At 41.0% G+C, this 19,032-nt stretch overlaps 1 long non-coding RNA gene across 1 annotated transcript; it reads right to left on the minus strand.

Annotated features, from left to right (window-relative positions):
• Window positions 1-9,827: 9,827 nt before the first annotated feature.
• Window positions 9,828-18,641, minus strand: LOC130108926 (uncharacterized). The gene is made up of 3 exons (XR_008809950.1): window positions 18,611-18,641; window positions 10,019-10,138; window positions 9,828-9,900 (listed from the first exon to the last, which is right to left on the minus strand). It is a non-coding gene; the product is annotated as an uncharacterized LOC130108926 (long non-coding RNA).
• Window positions 18,642-19,032: the final 391 nt, after the last annotated feature.

The raw sequence follows: 19,032 nt of genomic DNA on the forward strand, positions 1-19,032 counted from the left end.
TTAGGTAGACACAAGGACAACACATATACCTTAGACGGCCTGTCTAATTTTCCCAATTTTGTCACTGAAGAAGGAGGCAAATTCATTGCAGGCCCTGGTAGATAGAAATTCAGAGGCTACTGCCACAGGAGGGTTTGTTAGCCTGTCGACAGCAGCAAACAAAGCACGTGCATTATTATTGTTTTGGCAGTGATGTCAGAGAAGTAGAATCGCCTTGGATTTCTCAGTTCCAAATTATAAATGCGCAGTCATAATGAATAATAAGATGTTTTTTTTTCACCACCTGTGTTCTGCTTTACGGCATTCTCTTTTTTTTTCTTCTATTCTGACCAGCGTTGCACATCTCCATGAGGATCTTTTCTTACCAGAGACCACGTTCACCTTAGTGAGTGCAATGGTATCAATGACATTTGTAATTTTAGAATTGAAATTATCTACAAGCTTATTGACTGAGACCCAAGCGGGTGGGTGTGGAAGAGAAAGCCTGAATAAATATTTCACTGGTGCTTTTTTTTAACTTAAACAAGCTTATTCTTTAATGGATCTGCAAATCTGTTTGAATTTCAAAAGAGAACGTTTGAGCCTCCTACCCACGGTTGCCCCAGTGGCAAACATTATATGTTACAGGAACGCTACCAACCCAAAGAAATCTGTGTGCAGGAGGGGGAAAAAAATATCTGAAAGGGGAAAAAAAAACGGGACATAATGCCGTTCTCTTGGCTGGAGGAAAACTTCAAATTCTTCTGCTGCAGTTCCACTTTGCAGTAGGTGGCTATGACCACGCCCACCACACAGCCCCGCCCCTTTCTTTCATATGACGCACAGGACAAAATAAACCCCACATACAAAAGGAGCTAGCCATGCCTCTGGCACTGGGTAACAAAATTATAGATGACCAGATACGATTAGACACAGAAACCCCACTAGTGTATAAAATGTTAAGCCTATATTCAGCTTCTTGTTTTACACATATGTATATATATATATATATATATATATATATATATATATATATATATATATATATATATATATAAATAAATAAACTTAGCACAAAAAGTAAGGAAATTTGTGTTTGGTAGCATGTCTGTGAATGTTCTCATTCATCCAGGTCATGGTTATCCAAAGGAGTTGAATCAAGTGCAACTGGACTTGGTATATATCTGTGAAGACGTTTCACCTCTCATCCAAGAGGCTTCCTCAGTTTGTGCCTTTCTGACTAGACCAAGGCTCAGAAAGATCATCACCAGCCAGTCAGACTAGCTTGGTCTAGTCAGAAAGGCACGAACTGAGGAAGCCTCTTGGATGAGAGGCGAAACGTCTTCACGGATATATATACCAAGTCCAGTTGCACTTGATTCAACTCCTTTGGATATTGTGTTTGGTAGAATATTTCTTTGTTGTAACAATGCTTCTTGGCAGTAAATCCTATACCGTTGGAAAGCCTGTTTATTTCCCTTTTAAATGGTGCCACATTTGTAAGGAACATTCATTTGTGGGATGAGCAGCAGAGCTGAGTATGTGGGTTGTGCCCATGAAAAATTTGCTAAATCTTCTCTACCAATGCCAAGCAGCTTATTTTGCTGCTGCTATTGACTCTTGTTTTGAGAAGCAGGTGTGCTCAGGCAAAGGAATGATAAAAATGTGAGCTTGTCTTTTGTCTTTCGTCTTTTTGTACTCCTTTTTTTCCACTGCCGCTTTCAGTGATATGACGTTTTGTGATTACCTCTGAACATTTGTGTGCATGGAGAGAGAACTCTCGAAGAAAACACAGGAATGATCGGAAATATCAACATCAGTCATCACAACCACATCACATGATCAGACCCCTAGAAATAATGAAGTCCAGAGTCTGCCCCTTGTTGTGTGTGGGCTCCGTCATGTGCTGATTCAGTCCATAGTTATCAAGAACACAACACAGGTCTTTAGTTCCTCTGTCCTGGGGGTTGTTAAATCACCAGCAGTAACGACACAGTCAAAGGTCATACAGATTGCAGACAGCAGTTCAGTTAAGTCATCAAAAAAGTTTGCATTGTATTTAAAGGACCAATAGATATTTAAAACTATAACTTGAGAAGAGGAGTTCAGCTAAAGAACCACATATTCAAAAGAAGCAACATTTCCATGAGATATCTTTTTGCATTGGAGCAAATCATTAAACAAAATGGCAACTCCACCTCCTTTCGTATCTGGTTTTGCTCACAAAACTGAATTTGGTTGGGGTTGACTCGACAAGAACAGTTGTGCTGTTATCTCGGTCTAACCAAGTTTCAGTTAAACACATAAAATTGAGATTTAAATACATATATATATATTACCTTTTTCCTGCCAAAGACCGGATGTTTAGTAATGCTAAAGTTAGTGTGCTGAGTGTTGTCTGCCCAATTTTTAGCGACCGGCTGTGGCCGCTGGCGTACAACTGGAGTCAGATTAAATTAAATAAAGTAGCTGTGCACGTTGAGTACATTGTTCTTCCTGAAGCTGGTCAAAACAGGAATTGCAGACCCAGGAGCTGCTCCTCGCTGTCTGGGGTGGGCTGTATCAGCAGAAGTGGGTCCATACCCTGTAAGCAGAGGGAGACATGAGCTAGACATAACCACTACCTTTTGTAATTTTCATAAATCAAGTCCTATAAAACCTCATGAGAAACGCATGCCTTTTTCACAGGCTTCGGTGGAACTGAAAAACTAACTTAAATTTGGAAACCAAACACCTTACTTTTGTGTCTCTGTGCAAGATTGCAATGTCAAAGGGAAGCAACCATTTCTGGAGGCGAATTTGGAAGATGGTAGAACTGCCGTCATGATAAATTCAACAAAAGATGAGACGCATCACACACCATACACCCCTTTTTATCCTTTTTCTGAATGCGAGTAGGCGAAGACAGGCTGAAAACAAGTTCATGCTTACTCTTGATCACGCACACACATTTGTGACCCGTCTGTATGAGACACTAAAACATATATCCTATAGATCCATTTGAAGATACCTTCAGGTAATAACAATAAAGTGTAAAATTAAAAAAAAATACACATTTTATAATTTGGACTATATTGTCAGTCCAACAACATAATAGGTTTTAATTTTTCCCATTTATTGGCCTTGTTGGGTTGAAGACCCATTTCTGAAAACCTTTATTTGGTAGCTCCATAGCGACACGTTTACAGCCATATTATCACAGGCGTCATTTACGCTGGGGACATGTCCTCACCACTTTTTGAAAGCCTTTAGTTAGTTGAGCCTAATAATGAATAAATTTACATTGGTGCCTGTCGCGTCATTAAGAGAGAAACCCAGCATGCTTGCTGATTGGTCAATCTAAATCAAAACACTTAGCGTTGCTGCTCTGCACTCTTTGATGTGTGACGCAACAGTGTAGCTTTATTTTAGACGTGAACACGCCCCCGGCGAGGTAACAGGGAGGTAACGTTAGAGCGATCCCCTGCAGTTGTCTTCCGCTCTGCAAGTTTGCCAACCGCAATCAAACTGAAAAGGAAGGAGCAGGGTTCACGAGTGAGACCTGTTAATAGAATAAAAATTCAAATTGAAGTTCAGTGGAACCTTAATGTCATCGAATAAAGGTCGCGTAGTCGTAATGAATTACGCTGTTATTGGCTTTTCATTCACATGTTTACTTTAGCAGAGGCCATGATGGGTGGAATTGTAGTCATGACCTTGGTTAGTGTAATTTGGTGAGATGACCCTAGCAACACACGCACTAGCCAGCCATTTATACACACTTCTGTCTGCCACAGGAAACTGCATCGCTTTCAGAAGGTAAGCAAGCCATTTATGAAAATAACCGTGGACACAAAAAACACAGCACTACATGGAGAGTGTTTAGTGGACCATGTGAAGGTAACCCAGCAAACAAAAACGTCCCCAGCACGTCCCCTAAAGGTCCTCCCCGAACGTCCGGTAAATGTCGTCGTGTAGCGTTTTCATGACGTCACGGGGACATTATTGCGGGACATTTTTTGTTTGTTGGACGTTTTTTTGTTTACCTAACTTCCCGCAATAACATCCCCATGACGTCCTGGGGACGTCTAGAAGACTTTCCCTTAATGTCCCTGTCATGTCCGAACGTCTCGCAATAACATCCCCATAATGTCCCGGGGACGTCTAGAAGACTTTCCCCTAACGTCCCTGTAATGTCCTAATGTCCCGCAATAACATCCCCGTGACGTCCTGGGGACGTCTAGAAGACTTTCCCCAAACGTGCCTGCAATGTCCTAATGTCCCACAATAACATCCCTGTGACGTCCCGGGGACATCTAGAAGACTTTCCCCAAACGTCCCTGTAATGTCCTAATGTCCCACAATAACATCCCTGTGACGTCCTGGGGACGTCTAGAAGACTTTCCCTTAATGTCCCTGTCATGTCCGAACGTCTCGCAATAACCTCCCCATAATGTCCCGGGGACGTCTAGAAGACTTTCCCCTAACGTCCCTGTAATGTCCTAACGTCCCGCAATAACATCCCCATGACGTCCTGCGGACGTCTAGAAGACTTTCCCCTAACGTCCCTGTAATGTCCTAATGTCCCGCAATAACATCCCCGTGACGTCCTGGGGACGTCTAGAAGACTTTCCCCTAACGTCCCTGTAATGTCCTAACGTCCTGCAATAACATCCCCGTGACGTCCCGGGGAAGACTTTCCCCTAACGTCCCTGTAATGTCCTAACGTCCCACAATAACATCCCTGTGACGTACTGGAGACGTCTAGAAGACTTTCCCCTAACGTCCCTGTAATGTCCTAACGTCCCGCAATAACATCCCCGTGACGTCCTGGGGACGTCTAGAAGACTTTCCCCTAACATCCCTGTAATGTCCTAACGTTCTGCAATAACATCCCCGTGACGTCCTGGGGACGTCCAGAAGACTTTCCCCAAACGTGCCTGCAATGTCCTAATGTCCCACAATAACATCCCTGTGACGTCCCGGGGACATCTAGAAGACTTTCCCCAAACGTCCCTGTAATGTCCTAATGTCCCACAATAACATCCCTGTGACGTCCTGGGGACGTCTAGAAGACTTTCCCTTAATGTCCCTGTCATGTCCGAACGTCTCGCAATAACATCCCCGTGACGTCCCGAGGACGTCTAGAAGACTTTCCCCTAACGTCCCTGTAATGTCCTAACGTCCTGCAATAACATCTCCGTGACGTCCCGGGGACGTCTACAAGACTTCCCCCTAACGTCCCTGTAATGTCCTAACGTCCTGCAATAACATCCCCGTGACGTCCCGGGGACGTCTAGAAGACTTTCCCCTAACGTCCCTGTAATGTCCTAACGTCCTGCAATAACATTCCCGTGACGTCCCGGGGACGTCTACAAGACTTTCCCCTAACATCCCTGTAATGTCCTAACGTCCCGCAATAACATCCCCATGATGTCCTGCGGACGTCTAGAAGACTTTCCCCTAACGTCCCTGTAATGTCCTAATGTCCCGCAATAACATCCCCGTGACGTCCTGGGGACGTCTAGAAGACTTTCCCCTAACGTCCCTGTAATGTCCTAACGTCCTGCAATAACATCCCCGTGACGTCCCGGGGACGTCTACAAGACTTTCCCCTAACGTCCCTGTAATGTCCTAACGTCCTGCAATAACATCCCCGTGACGTCCCAGGGAAGACTTTCCCCTAACGTCCCTGTAATGTCCTAACGTCCCGCAATAACATCCCCGTGACATCCCGGAGACGTCTAAAAGACTTTCCCCTAACGTCCCTGTAATGTCCTAACATCCCGCAATAATGTCCCCGGGACATTACGGGGACGTCTAGAGGACTTTCCCCTAACGTCCCTGTAATCTCCTCAGGACAATGTCCCGCAATAACGTCCACGGGACGTCTAGAGGACTTTCCCCTAACGTCCTTGTAATGTCCTCAGGACAATGTCCCGCAATAACGTCCACGGGACGTCTAGAGGACTTTCCCCTAACGTCCTTGTAATGTCCTCAAGACGTTACAGGTGTGTCGGCTCTGAAGATGGGGTCGGCTTTGACCCACTTCCAAAAAAAAAAAACTTTGCCACTGGCCACTACAAAAATAATTACGTTCATTTACAAACTCAAAAGATCCAAACTTGTTTCTAAATTAACATAATAAAGAAACAAAAAGACCCCTTATGGCACGAAACAAACTTAAATCGCGACAGCGGTCAAAGGACTTTTTGCTACCGCCGCTTCAGTCACCCGACATTTAGCGTCCAACCCCTCTGGCTACCAACAATGGCTCCCCCTGCTGGGCGTCTCTCTCCAAGTTATATACCCAGCTGACGAGGGATTGCGATCACCTGGGGTTTAACCAGCAGCTCCACAGGGGGAGGGGCTTTACCCGGAGAGGGGCATTTACACATACACACGGCACTAGGGCCGTAACACCCCCTCCCATAACCAGCAGGGGTCGTGTGCAAAGGTGCACACCCAGCTTCTATCACACCAGAAATCAACGCAATCCATAACAAACAATAATATACACTATACAGTAATAAACAGATTCATATATTACACTTCCTTTGAATACATTTGAAGGAATAACACAAGCGCAAAGGCATTTACCAAAAGCAAAATGAACGGCTGCGACAACAGGGACGTGCCGCAATAACGTCCCCCTTGATGTGGTGAAAACACTACACAATGACTTACTGGAGGTTCAGGGAGGACTTTCAGGGGACGTGCTGGGGACGTTTCTCTTTTTCTTTTTTTGCTGGGAAGACTGGTTCATTAATATGCTTTGCTGTTGTTAGCGTTTCGACTTTGTTGTCGTTAGCTGAGTTCAATGTGTATTTGCCCTCAACTGCTTGGGCTATTTTAATGGAGAGCATGCCTATGTTCCCTCAGCCCTATTTCACTGAACTTACCGAAACTGAACCTAACCTACCTTACCCTCCCTTAACCTGACTTAACCTCAAGCTCTACTCAACCTTAACCAATAGCTAACCTATTCGATAGCTGACCCACTGGGCTGAGGGGACACGGCTGACCCAACATTTTAATGCTAGCTATCTATGCTAGCTAAAGTTGGGTATTACAGGCAGCAGCTGGCAGCAGGAAGCAGCTGGTGCTAGACAGCTAATGTTAGCTAAACTGGCTGTGTGTTACAGGTGACACTTTGATAAATATTGGTCTATTTTGTGTACAGTCACAGATCAATGTGTACAGTAAGGCCAGCCAATTTTCATATTGGTGAGTAAATAATGAATGAATGATGATTTATTTTGAGCGTGTAAATAAACAGGATATAACATACGGATAAGCCATTGCCAATAGTCTGAAGTGATCAACAAATCCACACATCAAACTCAGCAAACAAATCTCTGTATGCGTCAGATTATTTGTTACGTGGTGGAAAAGCAGTAGGAGGAAGTATACACTTATTTTTTCCTACCCCTTCTCACTTACTCTTAAGTTAAGTCAGCTACTATACATTTAAAATTCACTTTCCCCTGTGTAGTTCAAATTCAATGCAAGTTGTGCTGCACAATACAAAGTCAATTACTGTGAACAATAGGAGAAAAAGAGAGAAAAAAACATCAAAACACGACAGAAAGAGAAAAACACGTCCTAATGTCATGTACCAAGAATAAACAGATCTCAGTGTTAAGTACAACCCAAATATCCACTCGGTGTCATAGGAGGAAAAATGAAAAAGAAAATGTAATAAGAAATGTTTAGAGATAAATAAAACGTAGACAGTTAACACAACCTTCGTTAGCCCTATGTCTCTTGAAAATCAGACCTTTGTACTTCTTCTTGAATTGCAGGATGTTTGTGCATTGTTTGAGTTCCATGCAGAAACTCTTCCACAAGTTTACCCCACAGATTGAAATGCCCAAGCCCTTCAAAGCTGTACGAACACATAATTTCTTGAAGTTTGATTTCCCTCTCAAATTATATTCCCCTTCTCTATCTCGGAGTATGTTTTTTGTATATTACTCAGTAGTAGATTGTTTCTTGCTTTGAACATTATTTGTGCTGTGTTGCATTCTATTAAATCCCTGAACTTCAAGCCAGTTGACTTTAAAAATAGCTTGTTGGTGTGTTCACTTTATCCTACATTATTAACTATCTTATGGCTCTTTTTTGTGGTATACATAATGGTTGTAGGTTGGTTTTGTAGGTGTTACCCCATACCACCCCACATTGATCGCTCATTGAATAGCAAAATTGAAAAAGTGAAAATATTACCTGAAAAACAAAACGGAAAACACATATTGCTAATCTAACAAACGTACCAAGGCCTATAAAACGTGATGTGTATATATATATATATATGTATATATATAAAACTGAAAATAAATATTGAAACAGTTCCAAACAACAACCGGAGCTTAAAAACTACTAGAACAACCAACGATCGGTTTTTAAACTCTATATTCTGTCAAGATAAATACCCAAATGAGATATTAATGCACTGCATATGTTAGTACGTCTGTGAAGAAACAACTGACACCAAAATTAACATTTTAAAAACTTTAATACTATTTTTCAAACAATTTAAAATCGCAGGTGTCCAACGCCTGTAAATACTGCAACACCTCGGTGGTAGTCATGCTGCGTCTCAAACGGCGGCTGTTGGCCGTATAGGTGCATCAGCCTTTGCTGCCATGTCTTCTGCAGGCAGAAGAGCAGCTTAGTGGAGGAGCCATCATCTTCTTCCTGACTGGGTCGGTATTTGATCTGGCAGTCATGGAGTGCTGTCCACTAGCCCCTATAAATTCATATAAAGCTTGTCTTATTATAGGCATTGGCTTTGGTCACATCCTAGTTCAAACATATTCTACCTAATATGGGGAGAGTGGCCTACATTATTCAGTGGCATGAAGGCTGAAGCTAAATGCAACCAATTTTGTTTCAGTTCTATAAAAACATCTCCTACCAACAGCTATGTTACCTGCAGATTGACTTGGTCAATGCTTGACTGTCTTTTGGTCTCCTTTGTCTTCCTGATTAGATTTCTGATGTCTTTATCAAGGGGGTAAAACCTCCTCCTTGTTGGCGGAGGGGGAGCCTCTCCTCTGAACAGCTCAGACACAAAGATCAAGATGTGTCTCCTGACTTCACTGACTTTCCTAGCACCAAACAAGGCTAACTTTGCAATGTGCCTCTGTATCCTGGGGTCCACTGACTCACGGACCTCAGCTGCCTAAAGCGAGCAACACATTATCATGTCTCTTTCAGAGAATCACTGGAACGCTTTGATTATGCAATTCTTCATATAAAAACAACAGATTTCTATGTCAGTCCTAAAAGTAAATGATGTAGGCATTGCAACTGACCTCTCCTACCACCGGATGGTTTTTGTGCTCCTCGATCTCTGGGAAGCATGCAACATACTGCTCCTCAAACTTTACAGCCGAGGGGTTTGTTGCTAGTAGGAATTTTGGTAACACTTTATTATGGGGAACATAAAAACACTTAATTACTAGTGAATTAGTAATGATCAAGATGTCACTTTAGTATGGGGAACATATGCTAAGTAACAAAAACTTAATTTAGAGTAATTTAACACTATTAACACTTGTAGTTTTGCGTGTTGTTATGTAAGAACAGACCATATTCATTAAGTGTTACTAGGGGAGAATAACTCTTCTTGTGGTACTACCACCTTATAAAGGCCATACTAAGCAAAGCATATTGAGATGGTACTACTAATAAGCAATAATTCTGAGGTTATAGAGGGAAAACTCATAGTTAATGGCTTACTGGTTGTATAATAAGGCCATGCAGAATAAGACATTAATGAGTACGTAATAATGACCAATTAAGAACCAATATGTTGCTAATTTGCATGCTAATAAGCACCTAATTAATGGTGACTACATTCCCCATACTAAAGTGTTACCGGAATTTTAAATGTTTGGCGCTCTCCGTCCTCTGTTTCTGCAGTTCCCCAGGTATCTGAAAAACAAACAATACTGAAGCAATCCTGCTTAAGAGGCAGTAAAATAGATAGGGCACTGTAAGAATAGGTTGTGCCTATTGATTAAATATTAACAAAGAAAATAATTGAAAATACCTTGTGACCAGGGAATCTGATCAGATGGCCTACAAAGATTCTGGCTGGGCAGTCCAATTTCTTCGAATCCTGAAGAATACGTCTCCTCTCTGTACAAGAGTGGTCTGAGTGGTCTTCAAGCTAAGGAGAGATATGGAAAGAATAACATTACTGAAAATACACCCTGCATAATGCCAGAACAGAAGTACAAAACCACTATTCAAATTGTTTATTTACATACCAGTGGTGGTTGTTGTTTTGTCTCCTTTATTTTTAATTTTTTTGTTTGTTTTTGTCTTTACCCTGGTGGCAAGGGTACACCTTCCTTCCTACTGCCACCATGAAGGGTACTCCATCAAACAGCACGTATTTGAGCGCCCACATTATTTTCTTCGATCCAGGTTTGGGATCTGTGAGTGAGTTGGCTAGAGTTCATCAGTGGCCTAATATTGCTATTACATTAACGTTAGCCAACATCAGCCATGTTCCTCAGAATATGCATGGACAGTGAGCACTTATTATATTTATTGTATTGTTGTATTTATTGCATTAATTGTATTTATGTATTATTATATTTACATCTGTTCGTCGCTTTGGATAAAAGCGTCTGCCAAATATAAGTAATGTAATGTAATAATGTAATGACAGTCTGTTGCTAGCCTAACGTATAACGTTAGATATAGTTGACTAGCATTTAACGTTAGCTGACTATGACAACTCACCCTGCTGACCAACGACAGTTTGTCGTAACGACAAATTTCGCGAGTGTTTCCTCCCCCAATTTATTTTCTTTAAATTTCCCTCAAACAACTGATATGAAGGGAAACTTTGAAAGTAGCCGGTGTCTTCTTCTGCCGCCATGTCTACTACCACAGACGCCTTCACCTATCGCCATGGCAACAAAATCCACCCGGCGAGTTTGAGAATTTGCATCACTTCCGTTGGTAGCTGTATCCTATCTAGCCACAGCCCTCCTGGTTGCTTATTTTACGTTGATCTGATATTGTTTTTCCCAGTCCCTTACCAAAATATCTAATAACAAAAAGGCCATGAAAACATCTCTCATCTTGGAAAAAAACATCAAACACATTACAGAAATGACCTGCTTGATTTTACATTGTCTTTTTCTGAAAGAGTCCTAACATAGTGGCTCTTGTTATCATCGTCTGATCATCGACCTCATAAAGGTTAACACATTTTTGTGTTAACCTTTCCTTGTTTACGTATTTATTGCATTTTATTTCTTTTATTTCCCCTTTTTTTCATTGTGTTATATTTAGACTATAATTACTACGTTTTAATGTTTTGACTCTCCCCTGTACTGAAACTCTGACATTGTATTGTTGCAATGTAAAAAACAAATGTACATCCCCCGCTTGCCGCCCAATGACTGCTGGGATAGGCTCCAGCATCCCCGCGACCCTGAGAGCAGGACAAGCGGTTAGGATAGATGGATGGATCCTATCATAATTTTTTGTGCAATTGATCTAAAACTCGTTTTAATGCAAATATATGCAGTTTTAGGAACATTCAGGGCAGGTCTGTGTCTCTCTCTCTCTCTCTTTTTTTTTTTTTACAAATCCAAAACGGTCGAAATGACCGCCATGGTCATTCTTGTATTTTTTTTTATTATTTTTTTAAGTTTTGGTCGTTGTTTGGGACTGTTTTAATGGTTATTTTCAGTTCTCTCTTCTTCTTTTTTTTACATTTCACGTTTTATAGGCCTTGTTACGTTTGTTAGATTAGCAACATGTGTTTTTCGTTTTGTTTTTAAGGTAATATTTTCACTTTTTCAATGTTGCTATTCAAGTTTGACCATGTCTCTCTGAAGTTTGAATTGTTTAAAAATAGTAATATAGTTTTTAAAATGTTAATTTTGGTGTCAGTCATTTCCTAACAGACATACTAATATATGCAATGCATTAATAGCTCAACTGGGTATTTATCTTGAACTCAGATTATAGAGTTTATAAACTGGCAGTCATTTTGAATGCTCATGGTAAACATGCCAGATTGTAGGAATACTGCTAATTTACATCCGGTGTCCCTAGGCAGGTCAAAGCAAAAAATAAAAACAGGCACACCACAACACAATACAATAACACTAAAAGGTAAAACTTTCTACGAAGCTTGCATCTATAACGCCCTATACGTGTAGCTATATGTAATTGTAAGATTCATTATAACCATGTATACACCCTCACAACACCTCATAACCACCTTTATGATACATTATGTCAATTTAAAACGGATCTATGCAGTATAAATATGTCATCCTTAGCCTGTTTATCTGTCAAATGTCATAATGCATCATAGCCAACTTGTTTTGCTGAAGTTTTGTAGAGATGCATAATGAGACTTCAGTGCTATTTCACAGTCTTCAGCATAGCCGTTAGTCATTGTAATACACATTATAGGAAAGTTTGGGCGTTATAGGTGCAATAAATGCTTATAGGGCGTTATAGATGCTTAAAGGGCGTTATAGATGCAAGCTTCATAGAAAGTGTTACCCAATACAACATAATACAATGAAACACATAACACACAAGTGATTGATATAATCAGCAGGACAAAGCTGGACTGAGCTCACACCGATCAAAAATGGTCACAAATTTAGTGTAATTTGAGCAACTTTTTTTAAAATGGGCTTTAAAAGTGGGAAATGTGGGGCATTCCTTTTTTTTTTTTTGCAGTCTTGTCATTATCTGTAAAATATTGAGGGCAGCTTGGGCTTCTAGATCAGCTTCTAATAATACTATTAAACACGCCATATACCTTTGGGGTTGTTTTTATTGGTCTCTATTTCTTTATTATAGTATTCCTTCTTGCATATCCTGATAATGTTAGTTAGCTTGGTTTTATATTTTTTATATTTTATTCCTGCTTCAATGGTTCTGCGCTTTATGAAATTTTTATAGAGCTTATTTTTTTATAACAAGTATTACATAGTCCTTTTGTGACCCATGGACTTTCTTCATATTTCCATTTCTGTTGAATTGTTCTATTGGGCGATTTTTTTTTATCATATAAGGATTGAAATATGTTTAGGAATGGATCGTGAGCTTTATTAGGGTCTTTTTCTTTGTATACTATATGTTAGTAATTCATCTTTAAAAGCATTCATGGAGTCCTCTGTTCTTCCTCTTATACATTTAATGTTGTATGGAATGTTGTTCTTCCTAAAATTACAGTCATAGGCTATAAAAACTGGTAGATAGTCACTGATGTCATTTATTAAAAGCCCGCTCTCTGTGTGGCCTAATGTTTGTGAATATATTGTCTATTAAGGTGGCACAGTGTGGTGTGATTCTGCTAGGTCTAGTGATTTTAGGCTATAAACCCATACTATACATTGCATTAATGAACTCTTCTGTCTCATTGTGCTTATTTGGATTTAACAGGTCCACATTGAAATCCCCACATATGAACGTATTCTTTTGTGTTGATTTTGAATACGTTTCTTCTACAGTCCTTAAATATTTCAATATTTGATCCCGGTAATTGCATTCTTCTTTTTTTTCCAAACAGATTTCAATTGAGATACAGTCCAGCATACATAAATGAGTAGTTTTGGTAGCCCAAACCTTTACTCTGTTCGTTGTTTGCATTCGCCTCTTGGATATCCTTCATCTATTCTAGGAACTGTAGTGCACTTGGCTGTCAGTGTGTAATGTCAGTATGTTTGGGGGCGAATAATGGATGTCAGTTCTACCAGTGACAACCTTGTTGATGTCGGCACTGATGTCAGTATTTCTTGTTTCTAATGTGCTGCAATATGGCGTGGAGTAGCTATATCCATAGGTCTAACACGGTCTCAGTATTTGAGAAAATGTGCATCGGTGGTGTGCTTGACAGACATATCTTAGACATGTTGGTTATGAGGCTTTCATAAACTTTTTATTGTTTTACATGTCATTCATGTAATCAGGTTAACGTTATAGCATTGCAACACACATAAAAAAGCGATCCTTAAAGGGATGCCTTTTACCCCTATCGGCAGTATATGGCCCACTGGAAAAAGGCATGAACGCGTTGAACCCATTGTCCCCAGCACTTTTCAAAACAAACTAACCCCCATAGAATAGAATAGAATATTCTTTATTAGTCATTTTGTACATACATACAAATGAAATTTACTCTCTGTATTTAACCCATCCTAGCTGTTTAGCTAGGAGCAGTGGGCAGCCGCCATGCAGTGCCCAGGGACCAACTCCAGTAGGGACGTCGTCCTTAGCCAAAGGGCCCTTGCTGAGGTAAGGTGCTACCCCTCTACAGCCTGCGGTTGCAGTTTAGCGTCTTACCCTGTCCTGGGTAAGACGCTAAACTGTACATATGCATATTGTTATAAGGTTAGAGTATTTCATGTGTCCACTATAACCTTATAACAATATGCATATTGTTATGAGGTTAGAGTATTTTACGTGTCCATGCATATTGTTATAAGGTTATAGAGTATTTCACGTGTCCACTAATGGCATAAATCATACACTCATCATGCACGGAGCTGCTCTCAGTGGGTTTTGCCTCTGTGCTCACTTTTCACGTATGGACTGGGTGGAAATGAACCGTGACAATTAGCTGGAAGTCATCTACAGCCAGCACACTGAATCAGCACCTCTGTTTTCTTTTTACACTCCTCAGAAACCAAATATCCTTGTTTTTTTCCACCTTCTGCTCGACTGCTAATCAATATTCTCACCACTTAAAGCATTAATATCACATCTAATAGCCTCATCAGTGAAAGCGGATTGATTCTGGGGATAAACCTTGGACTTCCCGCTGAGCAGAGTGATTGGGAAGAGATGCGCTCCGCTGAAGGTAATGAAATAATGTGCGTCAGGACTCTGAGCTGTTGCCACACTGTCTCATGAGCAAAGGGAGCAATATTAACCCTCTTCCCTCTCACACTTCCTCCTCCCACAAATCAAGAGAAAAAGCCAATGGAATTCTACCCGTAGACTCTTATGCCTTAATCCTAATTTCAAGATAAACAAAATGGAAACCCTGCAAAGAAACCATGCAAGATTTACAGAAAACTTCTTTTCTCTGATTGTGGCTAATCTTGCTCCACAGCAAAGGGCTGCAGAGTCAACCAGACCATATAAACTGATATATGATGATGTGTTTTGGTCACAGGGTTTTAGATATCATTACACACATACATACGTTGCATGACATATGGAAAAAAAGCATAGGATATCATCTGACTTGTTGCGAATAATCTGTTTACCCGAAGATGTGGAGAGGCTACGTATGTAAAAACACCTGCCTCGCAAAGACGACTAACAAATTTTGCTTTTCTCAATGTGGTCCAGCCACACTAAATAGGAATTTGTTTATGTTAGGGGCATCTTCAGTGGACACTGGCCAAAATTATTTTGCAGGGGATCCAGCCAAAGCACAAAATCCATGATGTAGAAACAGAACACCACATTTCCCCACATATGCTGATCTGCTCACAGTAAATGCCACCAAACAGCACCATTTAATGTCTGTATAGTACCATTGTTGCCGTCTTTGTAATGTTTTGATGGAGCTACCTTTATTGCAGCATCATCGCTATACCCTCTCCTAACACAGCCGTTGTTGTTTTCAATATACGACACTTCTCATTTTCGTCATTATTTAACCGCTTCCCATAGATCCCTGATTGGTCCAACGTCCAGTTGTCGAGCACAATTGATCCCCAATTGATGCTTTCCAGCAGCAGTGTAACAAGTAAGCGCCGGGCCCCAGTGGAAGATGGTCAAAGTGGGCCCCGGCCTGCCCATCACAATCAGACGTAAAAAACATTGTTTCCGTAGCAAATTAAAGAAGTGAAAGCACGGATTTAAAACAACCAGCACAAGCGAAATGCACTGCACAGTTGACGCCTAAATGAAATAAATAGTAGGAAAACAGACTGCCATGCTATAGAAGAGGAGTCATAATAGCAAGGCCAAGATATTGATAGACTAGCTCACTTAACAAAATCTGGTGTCAGAGTAGCATAACAGATGAAAACTTAAATCAGTGACAGATAAAACATAAACGGTGATGGTGCACCCGCACACATACAATATTATTTATGTATGTGCATAGGCCTTATAAACACAAAACACGTGTGTAGTCAAATAAATAATGGTTATACAGGTAGTTCTGACCAAGCAATCTGATTGGTCAACTAGACATTTAGAACGTAATCAAATCAGCATGACAGCACACCTAGCCATGCTCAAGTGAAAAATGCCTCATCACTATCAATATTATTCCACCATTGATTAGAACTATACATATTGCAGACATGCTAGCTTAAAAATGCTTGTGAAGTTCACAGATGTAGTAGCTAAATCTGTTCAAAATTGTTTTGTTTTTTAGCAGATATCCTAGTTATAACAAGATTGAGCTAGCTAGGCAGTTTTGCGTTTATATGTGGTATTTATTCAGTTTGCAAAATCCTACAATCTCTAGAAAGCATTAGCTCAAGTTGGCTGGCTGACTCAACAGGGACTAGAAATCACCTGTTTCTATGTCATTACCACGGGTTGTTACCTACTTGCTGGCTTAGTAAAGTAGGTTTCATTGCATAGGAGTCTACTGACATGACTGATTGTTTACCAGGTATTAGTCATTCCCCATGTATTTCTAGGGAACAGAGATGACACTAGCAAAGTTTTTTTTTCATTTGATAGCGAATTGCCCCACTATATGAATACATTTTGCTTATATCTTTTATTTTGTTGGTAACCGTTGTATAATTGCAATGTTACACTTGAGAGTGTGGTTTATCGTCATTACTAGCATGACAGTGATGCAGTCAGGACTGAGGTGCTTGCGACAAGTTCTTTAAGCATCACTGAAGTGCCAGTAATGACAGTGAAGCACACCCTCGAGCGTAATATTGCTTAAATAAATTCTATTTACATCATAGGTGCACTCTTCAGGCTTTTCACTGTGTGAAGTTGTCTATTCCACTGTGAATACACAGTATTACACATGTCCATAATTAAGCGCGCACACACTGCACATTTTTGAACAGACTGTATAACGTGGACACAATGCTCGAGATCTTTGATACAATATTGGCGAGACAAAGAGGGGTCCGTACGTGCAGGCCCTAAACTGTTGCGGGCCCGAATGCAGCCATATTATCTGCATATATGGTAGTTTTGCTGCTGCTTTCCAAACTAATATCTCATAGCGAACTGAGCAGAGCTTGCAAGATTTAGGCAGACTAAAAACCCTGTTGGTCTTCAACCTTTCACCTGTTACTATTAAATCAGTGGCTGATCATCTGCAGTGTAACTTCACATTCATTGTATAACAATCGAAGTGTGAAGCCTAATTCTGGCTACACTTTATATTAATGTAAATGAAACTCAGAGTTGCTGTAAAGTGGCAGTAAGTGATCCTAGCAAGAAGTTAGCCAGGGCTAGGTTTATTATTAAATCACTGACTATAGTTCAGACTTCAATAACATAGTTCCCCCTAGACTGGTCACCAAGCTCTGGCAACTTGGCCCTGTGCAACTGGGTCCTTGACTTTCTGACTGTGGCAGACCTCAGATGGTAGCTACACCTCTACCTCTCGCATCTTCAACACAGGAGCTCCCCCAAGGTTGTGTCCTGAGTCCCCTGCTGTACTATCTGTACACACGGGTGTTTGGCCACAAGCAGCTCCAACACCATCATTAAGTTTGCTGATGACACAGTAGTGGTGGGCCTGATCTCCAGCAATGATGAGACAGCCTACCTGGGAGAGTGTCTTTATGCATGCTCAGTAATCCAAATAAGAAAATCAAAGAAAGAAAGTCACAATGCTTTGATTGCAACCATTCCCAATCCTCTATGAATAGTACTCATTACAACTGAAACTCTAGTTAATGCTCAGAGCAATTTGCATATGAAACCGATCGTTTTTGATTGTTATTCGACTGTATTGTTCATAAGGGTGGGGATACCTGCAGTCAGTTGAGACTGAAGAGGTCCCTTAGATGAGTGATGAAATGTTTCTCTCGATAAACGTGTCCAGTTGAACTGATTCAACTTTATTTCTTTGACTACCTGGAAGAGATGAAGGATCTGTCACTGTGGTGCCCACCCAAGGAGCTTATTGTGGACTTCAGAAAGATACAGCGAAAGACCTACACCTCTATCTCTATCAACGGGGTCCCAGTGAAGACAGTGAGCAGCTTCAGGTACCTCGGTGTTCAAATCACTTAGGACCTAACATGGACACGTCACACAGACACTTTTGGCGAACAATGCGAGGCAGCATCTTTATCACCTCAGGCAACTGAAGAAGTTCAGTGTTTCCCCGACAGATCCAGAAAACCTTTTACGCTGGTGCCATTGAGAGCATTGTGGCAGGGTACATCACCGTCTGGTACGGGAACTGTACCTCTCAAGATCAAAAAGCCCTGCAGAAAGTGGTACGGTCAACTTAGCGTACAACCGGGACCACACTCAACCCCCTACAGGACTTGTACACCAGGTGATGCAGGACCAGGGCTAAAAGGGTCCTTATGGATTCCCATCACTCCAACAGCAGACTGTTTCAGCCCCTGCGGTCAGGCAGACACCTCTGCAGCCACAAGGCCAACACTGAGAGACAACAATTAAATTTATAACTCACACTTTGTATACTCCATCCATCCATCCATCCATTATCTGAACCGCTTATCCTGCTCTCAGGGTCACAGGGATGCTGAAGCCTATCCCAGCAGTCACTGGGTGACAGGCGGGGCAGACACCCTGGACAGGCCGCAGGCCATCACAGGACACGTTGTATACTGTGTATACAAATAAGAACCTGTCACTACTGGTACTTTGCATACTTGTGTAGAAACTGCACATTGTGCAGAGATATTAATCAGAACATAACTTCTGTATGCGCCCCAGATTTTTTTTTAAATTTTATTGTATGTTATTCTTATCTTATTGTTGTTCCACTTCTTTGTTAAACAGTTTTCGGAGTTTGCCAAAAAAAAAAAATTTCACTGCTCATTGTACTTGTACGTGAAGTATGTATGTGAAGTATTGGTGTCGTATACTGTC

Source organism: Lampris incognitus, chromosome 3 (genome assembly GCF_029633865.1).
Source record: "Lampris incognitus isolate fLamInc1 chromosome 3, fLamInc1.hap2, whole genome shotgun sequence".
NCBI classification, from domain to species: domain Eukaryota; kingdom Metazoa; phylum Chordata; class Actinopteri; order Lampriformes; family Lampridae; genus Lampris; species Lampris incognitus.